Below are 10,367 nucleotides of genomic sequence, written 5' to 3'. Positions count from 1 at the left end.
CTCCATTGAAGCCTGCAAGCACAACAAAGCATCACCTAGTTGAAGATTGGAGTTGTCACGTTGTTGCAATAGAAAATTGGAGCCATCAAATTAATGCAATAAACTCAAAGCAGATGAGAAATTTGTTGTAGCTGCTACTGTTGATGACCACTGTGATGTTTCCAAGAGCTTTATCCTCCCTCACAAACCTTATTGCCGCCAGCAAGGTAGTGGCAAGAAAAAAAAAACCAAGAGAGTTGGTTGTTGGAATGTTGGATAATTGCATCAACATATTAAAAAAAAGGAAAAAAAAAAAAAAAGAGAAAGAGAAAGAGAAAAGAATAACACTCAAGAGGTTGTCCATGAAATACAATGACAAAACCTATTGGTGCAGCCACACATGTTGTAGTAACTTCTGTTGAAGACAATGAGTACCCCAGTTGCAAGGATTAGCATGCCAATATATCTCATCTCTGCTGTGATTAAAGTGGATTAACCCATTTAAAGCTTCCATGATTTATGTTCATTATGGTGAGGAAGCAACTCTATCCCAGACCTTGTTGTTGGCTAACGTCACTACGTGAAAATCATAAATTTCAACGAAAAAATTTGTTGGGCCTGGCCCGTCAAATTTTTTTACCCAAATTCCACGGCCTATAGACCCCAAATATCGGGTCCATAAAAAATATTCTGCAATTCCACTCTCCGTCTCTCTCACTCACTGACTCACTCTCTCGAATGTCTCTCTCTCTCTCTCTGATCTCTCTCTCACTCACTCTCTGATTTCTCTCCAGTGTTCCTCCATGTCTCCGATCTCATCTCTCCCTCTATTTGACCTCTCGATCTTTTTCTATCTGATCGTTCAATCTCTGATCTCTTGAAGTGATCTTTCGATCTCTCAACATTGGAAACGATGGAGTGAAGAAGAAGTTCTCAGTTATATTTTAAGGTGAGTCTCTCTTTCTCCTTTCTCTCAGGTTGATGGATCCATACCGCTATTCAGGTAGTTGAAGATGAGAGCTAGGATTTCTGATTCCACAAAATATATTAATTTTGGTTTCCTATTTCTCAAATGTGTTAATTTTGCATGAAACTAAACCTAAGAACAAATAAAAATTTGATGTATTTACCGAAGAGTTGTTTTCAGATTCTTCAAGTTGAAAGGTAATTTTGTTATTCGATTTCTTTTTTATTTTTATTTTTATTTTTATTTTATTTTTAAATTTTCAATGTTTTTTTTATTGAATTTCAAGTCCTAGTTGTTGTTCTTGCTCGTTCATTGGCAGGGAAAAGTTGAATCTGAGCCGAATTCAATAAATTGTTACAAAATTCAAGCTCTCAGAAGGATTCCTATCGATTTTCGATATATAATCCTAATTTCAAGCATTTTTCCATTTATTCTCTATTTTTCTGTTTTTTTTGTATGACAATCAAACATTTCTAGTTGTTTTTGTTCTAAAAGATATGTATATATTAATTTTCTTCCAAAAAAATTAAGTAAAATCCAACGATTTTCAGTAAATCATGCCCAATTCCTAATACAATTATTGATTTTGTTCAAGGTATCCGATCTGTTGAGTTCAGATCTTTTGGTGTTCCAAAGGTGAGTGGAGTTAACCTATCATCAAAGATTGGTATTACATACATGTATAGTGAACTATAAACAGACTGCTTGTTCTTCATTTGATTATTTGATTTTCAAATCATGGTGCAACAGTTGAACGAATCTTGGGGGAAATTGTTCATAGCAAACACATGGTTACACCAATTGATGATTTCCTATGCATTGGGGGTTTGGTAGGCAAGGTGTGTTTCTCTTACACATTTTTTCAATCTATATAAACATTTTGAATATTTTTGCTGTAGATGTACTCTAAAGTTTGAAGTGATAAGGGTGATATTAGTACTTAACATGTATCCATTTTCTCTTTCTACCACTAAAATATTTTTTGATGCACTTCTAAAACAGATGAACTTAATTGGTTGAATGTCATATGTCATGCCTTGAGGGTTGATTGGTATTCTTCCTAGCATGTCTTGTAACTTTAAAGCAATGCAAGTAGATTATGTTGCATGGGAAACAAAAATATTTTACAATATAGAGAAAAGCAGAGATTTAATGTAAAAGTACTAAGGAAGTGAATTAAAAAAAATCCAATTTGAAATGGTAGCAGTGGAAGTTTCTCTACACATCCATTGCTTACTTAAAATGTAGCATGGAGGAGATAAATTACTATTTCATGTGCAAATTGAATTATCATAGCCTTATACAAGTGGTGCTAACAGTCTTGAAAGTTAAAACCATGGGGTAAGTTAGATATCTTTTCTTATAGGTTAGTGGTGGACACAATGGACAAAAATTTAGGAAAACAGACAACCAGAAACTTACTTGATAATTGAAAATATTATAATGGATTAATGGGGTCATCTAAGTGTATAACCATTGGAATTGACTTGGGTGTTTTAATGAGCAATAGCCATTTCAAAACTGGGTCTATTTCTATAGATTGCTATATTCAATGTTATACATGGTAGGTTCGACATGGGCGCCATAGCTCAATTGCAGGCATGGAGCCAGGATTTTCATGTAGTGGGGGCAAACTATGGTTAGTTGTATAGTTGAAGAACTTAAAGATGATGGTTTTAGAGAGAAATTCAGAGATTTTTGGTTAGAAGTTGAAGAAAATGATATTTAGGTCATTTCCTATTAGTATATGAGAAGGCCCGGTTAAGAGGCAATGTCATCAACAAAAAATGGAAAGAGGGGAGGGGGGGAATTGGAGGGAGGTGAGGGTGTGAGGGCAAATGGGGAGAGAGGTGAGGGAGTGGGGACAAATGGGACATGTAATTAGTTGAAAATATAGGGGTGTCTCAAAGTTATGTGGGGGCAATTGCCCCCACCAGCTCCTTACTATCTCCACCCTTGCTCAGTTGGTTTGACACATTGCAAAGTAACTCTGAGGTCGTGGGTTTAAGTCCAGCTTATACCCATAAAAAAATGGACAGGTTCAACATTATTTTTGTAACTTGGTTTAAATGGAAATACATTGCCAGATAAACAAAATTATATTGAGAACCACTACCGAAACAATAGCATAATTGTTGAGGCACAAATTGTAATCACCCATGATTATTGGCATCTAATTAAACAAGTCCATCACCACCATATTAAAAAATTCAAGATGGTAACGGAATGTAATCATGCTACCAATATTCACAATTTTGAACTCTACATGGAGAGCCACTATAAAGACTCACAATGTTGAACTCTACATTGAGACTCACAATTTTGTATCTTTTGTTTTTCCTAATTTACATGATAGAGCAAGAATTTGGATTTTCATCACTAAACATGGTAATGTATTGATACTGGTCTTGGTATTCTTGTCTGGTCAAAGTACTTGTTGTAATGGTCTCAACATTCCTGACATAATCAGGTGGTGCTTTCTTGTCATAAACTTCCGCAATGTAAGGATGAGCCACAAGGTTGTATGGGACATAAGGCCAAATCTCAGCTTTTTTCCCTGTTGATTGAACTTTCTTCAAGACCTTGTTTGCCTCAACATACCGAACTGCTGTCACCTTCTGTTGTTTCCTATTTATGTCTGTAGAAACTGGCGGACCTCTAGACCTCACCAAGTGCCAGGTTGATCGATGGAATCCTTCTCATGAAATTTGATACCATAGATGATAAGGTACGAACTTAAAAGCTGCCACTAAGGTGTGGTTTGGGTGAAATATTAACATATCAATATTTTATAGCTAAATAAGTTGTGCTTGCATCCGTAGGTGTTGGAGAACTTATAACAGAAATATAAGATGAAGATGTGTTTTACGGAAACTTGTTTTGCTATTGTTACATATGTTTCTGTTTTCCTCCTCTCGGTTTGTTACAGATCTCCTAATTCTGTAACTGGAACAAGAAACTACACTTATATAGATGTTGTTAGAGTAAATTTAGGTACTAACCTTTAAGGATGAGTTCATCAAATCAGGTTCAGTTCTTTTAGAGTAGCTTTGTGATTTGGTTTAATGGTAGTTCAGGTAAAAAGTAGACATGGGTGTGTGGTTTGCTTCAATATCTTAGCATGTTTGGAACTGGTATTGCTTATGTAATCACTACTTCTATCAGTTTGAGGTACTTCTCTTCATTAAAGCAATGTTTTAACTAACATAAATAAATAATAATACTTGGATCCCCTTCAGTTACATATGTGTAATATTACTATGTTGATGTGTCTCATTGAAACACTAAATTATTGCCCTCACAATTACATGAGAATAAAATTGTATTACTTTATGGGTGATCGCTTACTAGTTTCAACTTGATTTGATTCTTTTTTTGGTGATTAAAGCTGCATCACCTCACGCAACAAGCTAGGAATCATTGCGACTTCAGGCTAGGTACTCCCTTTATTCCCTTTTTTCTTTATATATAGTGTATTAAGGTTTTTTATCCGATACATTTAAATTTGGATTGAAGATTTAGGTTTTTTATCTGTTATATTTCGTATCAATCTCGATATCGATAGGTTCTTATATTTTGAAGCATGTAATTCTGGATTGCTTGAACTTGAAGTGCCAATATTTTGTTTTGTAGATTTTTCAGTATTATAAGTTAGATTCACAAATGTGTTTTTGGATCTTCAAATTCGAGGTTGGTGGTAGGAAGTGTGGGGCTATTCTATTTCTGATTTGGTCTTAATTTAAATTTATTATTAATTTATCTGTTTCTAGAAGAACCGAGTTAATGAAAGAACTTCATAATGGATCCATGAAAAGAATTAAAATTCCATAATGATTACAAAAACCAAAAGGAATTATGTTTATAGGAAAATAAATATTAAAATGTGTTTTTGATTTGTAAACGTTGCATGTTATTTTATCTTCAAAGTCCAATTACGTATATTCCATTGATTCCTTATCCCACTTTGTCCATGTTGAGTACTTATAATTAACTAATAGGGACCCAATCCATACGTAATCCTTTGTATAAACTTTAAAGCTAAGATGGAATAGGTCTGCTAATATGCCCAATGTCCTTTCTGCAATATGGTGAGAGGTTATAGTCAATAATGCTTAAAAACATACGTGAATCATGCTTGGCTAATAGCAATTGAGTTTTCTCATAATGCATGAACTTATGCCACTCTTACATTTAATATTCGTTATGCTGAAGTTTTTACTGTTTCATATTTTTAGAGAGTGTTCATCTCTCCTACCTATTTTATAAATGCGATAAAGAATTTCTCCGTATGGTTATTCTAATATCAACAACCATAAAGTAAACCCATCCGTAGGTGTGCAAGTTCTATGCATTTTGTCAATCATGTATAAACAGCATTGATACTTGTTCAGACCTTGATCCATTGGACATCTTCTACTGGTAATTGAAAGTATATTGGTTGTTTAATACTATCAATTGCCTGGTCATCATGGCTGGGTGTGTCCTATAGCAATAGTTCACTAATCGATATACTTTGAAAATTCTTGTGGAAGAAAGTGCCTCCACAGCCCCCACTGTAAATCCGCCCCTGCTTACAAACTTTAGTGATCCACAAGTTTTCGGTCGTTACAATATGAAAAGAACTATGACAGAGTTAAATGCCTTGAAATTTCTTATTGTATTAGATCCATGGTCTCCACACTTCATGTTTTTGGCACTTTCATATTAACAAGTTTCAATCAAAAGACATTTTCACTAATTGATATTGACATTTTCCTTCCATTTTTTATTATTTAGGCGTAATCCTCTGTTCATTTCAACAGAAATGTAGATGAACAATAACTTCGAGCAGAATATTGACAAATAAACATTGATTTATACATTTCATGCATGTGGCTGTTGAAATCGATATATTTCAATCACAATAATTGACACATGTTTAATTTAATGTCTTAACACTGCCAAAACCACACACAGAACTTGAGATAGATGCATACAGAAAAAATCTGAGGGATACATATAATACTAGGATGGGAATCTACTGTCATTGAGCAAAGAACAGAAGTTGCAGCACCATTTTTGCCCCCCATCTGTAAATGTGACATAGGGATTCACATATGCATGACATCTTCCACATTGAATTATACCACTTGGTCCAAAATTTACAATGGAAAGTTTCTCCTGGACAAAAAAAAAAGACAATTACACAATCATGAAATGAACTAAAATAACATATAAGACCTCCAGTATCATAGTGCTACTAACCCCATGAGGAGCTTCAGCTAGTGGATGGATCACTAGTACAAGAGGCAAATGCCACCTTGAAAGCAGTAACTAGGAATTTGGTATAGCATTGGTAAGTTGTAAGTATCTAGTATCACAATTGAAGGGGTACATTTCAAATGATTGGTCTAATACAGAGCGGGGTGCATTCCCTGTTGATGGAGGAAGATTCATACTTCAAGGTGCCAATCCGATCGAACCAAAGCAACCTAGGCAGGAGTGAACGATAGAAAACAGGTAGAGGTGGAGACACAAAACCATATAGTTGACTTGCACAAGGTCAAATAGGTGGGATGAATGGCAAAGACAAAGAGTAAGGAGATGTCTAACATGGAAAATTTTGAGGTCCAGGCTCTTAATTTCCCATGGGTAGACAGATTAGTTTAAAAAGGGTGTCTGCTCGTGTCAACTACTCATTGGGCATGCCTAAGGAGCTGCAACATCTCACTTAGCTTCAAAGATAGTCAATTAGTTGGTGCTGTATTTTGGGAGAGTGTTGCCGAAAGGAGGTAGGAGATGACCTGGAGCATCATATCCTACATCCCCGAGATTAGCATTGACTACAAGATCCAATGAAAGCTTGCGACTAACAGATGCACATCAAGAGGTAATGGTAATTGGTTCCTTTTCCACATGATATTTGATTTAAATGTACTCCTACTTATAGAATTACGTCTACTCTACGTTATTAGATGTAGAGGTGAGTATATTTTCTTATTTCCAGTAAGGCACAGTAGTTGATGCTTCTATCCTTTCATTTTAATTTAGAATAAAAAATAAAAAATTATCGTGATTGCCTTTTATTATTTGCAGCAAGTGTAACTCTTTAATGGAAAAAAAAAGGAGCTATTTTATCTGTTGTAATGACACAAATCAACCCCCTCTAGCTAGGTCGCCCGCTTGGTATGCCATAACATGCTATAAAATGCTAAATTCTGTAATTACAACGTTTTACAAACCTTCTTGTCTAACTTCTATTTCCGCTTTGGCTAGGATAAAGATGTAATGGTAACGATGATGATCAAAGATCTGTTTTCAAGAGTGGAGTCCTGTTTATCATGGAAGACCTTCAAGAAGGAAAAATATAGTAGTAGTTGTTCTAAATTTCGAGATCATATTGTTTCCAAGATGGCACACATATGATATTGTACTCTTCTGGGTCTGTGAGTGAATTGTTATCTTGAGTGTCTAGTTGTCCATCCTTATATACCGTAGTTTACGACTATTTTGTTGGACTTGTCTGTACCAATTCTGAGTTTTCAACTTACTGAGTTGAATTTCTGAGTTTTAAAACTAGTTTGTATAGTACTGTTTTTGAAACATTGAAAAATCTTGTTCTTGGTGGAGTTGGAAGTATCACTGTCATTGATGGATCTAAAGTTGAACTAGGTGACCTCGGAAACAATTTTATGTGTAAGTTCTCTATTTATGTCATTGGATGTTACTCGAAATTTGCTTTTAATTTTATGCTTTCTGTATTTGAGTTACTTGTGACATGGACAGTAGATGAATCAAGTGTTGGGCGATCAAAAGCAAAATGCGTATGTGCCTTTCTGCAAGAATTAAATGATGCTATTAAAGCCAAGTTTGTGGAGGAGTCCCCGGAGGCATTAATTGAGACAAATGCATCATTTTTCGCTCAGTTTACTTTGGTTATAGCAACTCAGGTACAGAATTGTACTACTGACTGATGTTTGATACTTATCTTATGTAAAAAGTCTCATAGATGGATCCAACTATTTGAAATTCTTCAACAAAAACATTGGCCCCAGGAATTCCTAGAGAAATTTTCCTGTCAATAATTGGGTAGAAGAGAGTTTAGAGCATCATACATGAATTAGATATTCTTCCTTCTTTGAAGAGGTCCTCAACTATTGTATTTTGAATTCAAGTTGATTATGTTTCCTTTCCCCATCAATGCTTCTTATTTTTCTGTGGGGTTCATATTTGCACTTAGAATAACACATGCTTTGTCTCAATGATCTGCACTCGGTTATTTATTCCAAGTTATGACAATTGCAAGTGCTGCATTGGACGTGTTTAAGAACGAAACAAAGAAGATGGTGGTTGCACTAGTTGATATGGAACGTGCTTTTGTTTCTCCTCAACACTTCATCCATTTAATGCAGAGGAGGTATGCTCAATAATTATTTGTTTTCTATGTATATATATTTTTACTCCAAAAGACATACACACATCATCATCTACCCCTCATCCCAATTATTGGGATCAGCAACATGAATCCTATATATCTATGTCTTTTGCTTTTGAGTTACCTTCACCTGCATTTTCCCTTACTTTTCAAATTCCTCTTAAAACATTCTTTTTCATTTTACATTCCCAGCAATCCACCACACCATCATTCCTCAAAATCACTTCTCATCTCATAACAACACTCCTTTTCTTCTAAAATCAATACCCATATCTTCTTCTACCTTGCTTGAATTCCAATTTCGATGATCTTCGTATAGCTTTTCAATCATGGTAAGTTGCATTTAGATTATTGTTGGATTCTGTTTTTGAATTCTGTACACCATTTTTGATTCATGGATCGATCTTTTTTATGTATGAATATGAAATAATAAAATTAAAGTACTTTGGATCTTTGCTTGATTCAAGGAGCTCCTGTTAACATCGCTGTCGGCTCACACGTGTGGGATGAGGATTCAAAGGTTGCGTGGATAGATGGAGAAGTAACATAAATCAAAGGAAACGATGTCACCATAGTTACCCAACATGAAAAAACAGTAAGATATATATATCATATACTGCATTATTGTCAGTTATCTTTAGCTTCGGCAGAATTTTCGATCTTAACAAAGAGATTTACATGTATATTAATTTTGGGTTATTTAATTTAATTTGGAGCTTGTTTTATGATTTTTCTTTTGTTTTTTTTATTATTATTTCATTCATTGTGATTGGTGAATTAGAGGACCATACTATTGTTTGTTAAACCTCAAAATTCGACGGTCATACTCTATGGATTTTTTTTTTTTTTTTTTTTTTTAAAGCCCATTCTCCAATAATTTGATAGTCCAGGGCCATCAAAAAAACAAAAATTCTACAAGAAAATATTTGACGGGCATATTTGACGGGAGGGTCCGTTAAATTTCTCAAAATTTGACGAGCTAAGACCGTCAAATATGGGCATTTTTCACATAGTGCGTGGGCAGTCCATCAAAAGAAAAAAAAAATTAAGAAGAAAGAGAGAGAGTAGAAGAATACCTGTAGGTGGTTGTGCTTGGGACGTAGCTAGATGCATGTTTTGCAAACGTTGCTCCAACAAAAGTGTGAAATAAATAGAGGAAGGAAGAAATGTTCGTATAGGAGGACTTAAAAAAAAAATTAGAGTTGAAAGAGGAGTGGGACTCTCAGCCGTAGTAGAAACATGAAGAAGAATAACAGTATTGCTGTGTAGTGGAGACGTGAAAAAATGTATAGTAAGGCTAAGCTTACTAACTTAATAAGAGGCCAATCTTACTAAGGAATGTTGGCTCACTTACAAGCATTCATGATCTGGCGTCATATGCTGGTAAAAGATAAATTTCAGATTGTTTAAAAAAAAAAAAAACAATGTGTTTGGGTTTGATCCCATGCACCTGGTGTGCATCAAGTTATGGGTCTAAGTATTTGGGTCCAATGGACCTTTATAATTCTTATCCAATCCCAGCAATTAGGCATGGTTCAGCCTGTAATGACTTCACAACCAACAGAAGGCCATTTGTTTGTGCGTTAAAATAAAAAATTTGAGAAAGCATTTGCAAGAGAAATTCAATTTTCTTATTCCATTTTGGGGCTGGACATAAGCTCCCATGAAATCTGAGGACTATGGTGTTGGATTTCCAATTGGTAATCCATTTGATCTCAACTACCCTTACTAAGAGTCAAGATCTTACTAAGTTAGTAATGGAAGTGTTTCCTCATCCTAAAAGGTTTGTGAATGACGTTGAAATGGGAAAGCTTTGTATATGGATTTAATTCTACGCATCTTAAGTACTCAAATTTCTAAATAAGCTAATTTACTATTTAGCTTATGACTTGGAAGTTGAACTGCATCACAGAAACATGCATGTTACATGTGCTATGTGTCACAAGCCACTTTCTTAATCACTTTCTATTGGGCTTCTAATCAGCCAACTCCATTACCCAAGCCCTA

General features: G+C 34.9%; 1 long non-coding RNA gene across 1 annotated transcript; it reads left to right on the top strand.

Annotated features, from left to right (window-relative positions):
• The first annotated feature begins 789 nt into the window (after positions 1–789).
• On the top strand, positions 790–3,676 carry LOC147394419 (uncharacterized). The gene is made up of 3 exons (XR_015181541.1): positions 790–928; positions 1,542–1,582; positions 3,591–3,676. It is a non-coding gene; the product is annotated as an uncharacterized LOC147394419 (long non-coding RNA).
• The last annotated feature ends 6,691 nt before the right edge of the window (positions 3,677–10,367 follow it).

The sequence above is a fragment of the Akebia trifoliata genome, chromosome 9 (genome assembly GCF_017979445.1).
Source record: "Akebia trifoliata isolate Shusen 1 chromosome 9, ASM1797944v1, whole genome shotgun sequence".
NCBI lineage: Eukaryota > Viridiplantae > Streptophyta > Magnoliopsida > Ranunculales > Lardizabalaceae > Akebia > Akebia trifoliata.
This window is presented reverse-complemented; position numbering and strand designations above follow the sequence as displayed.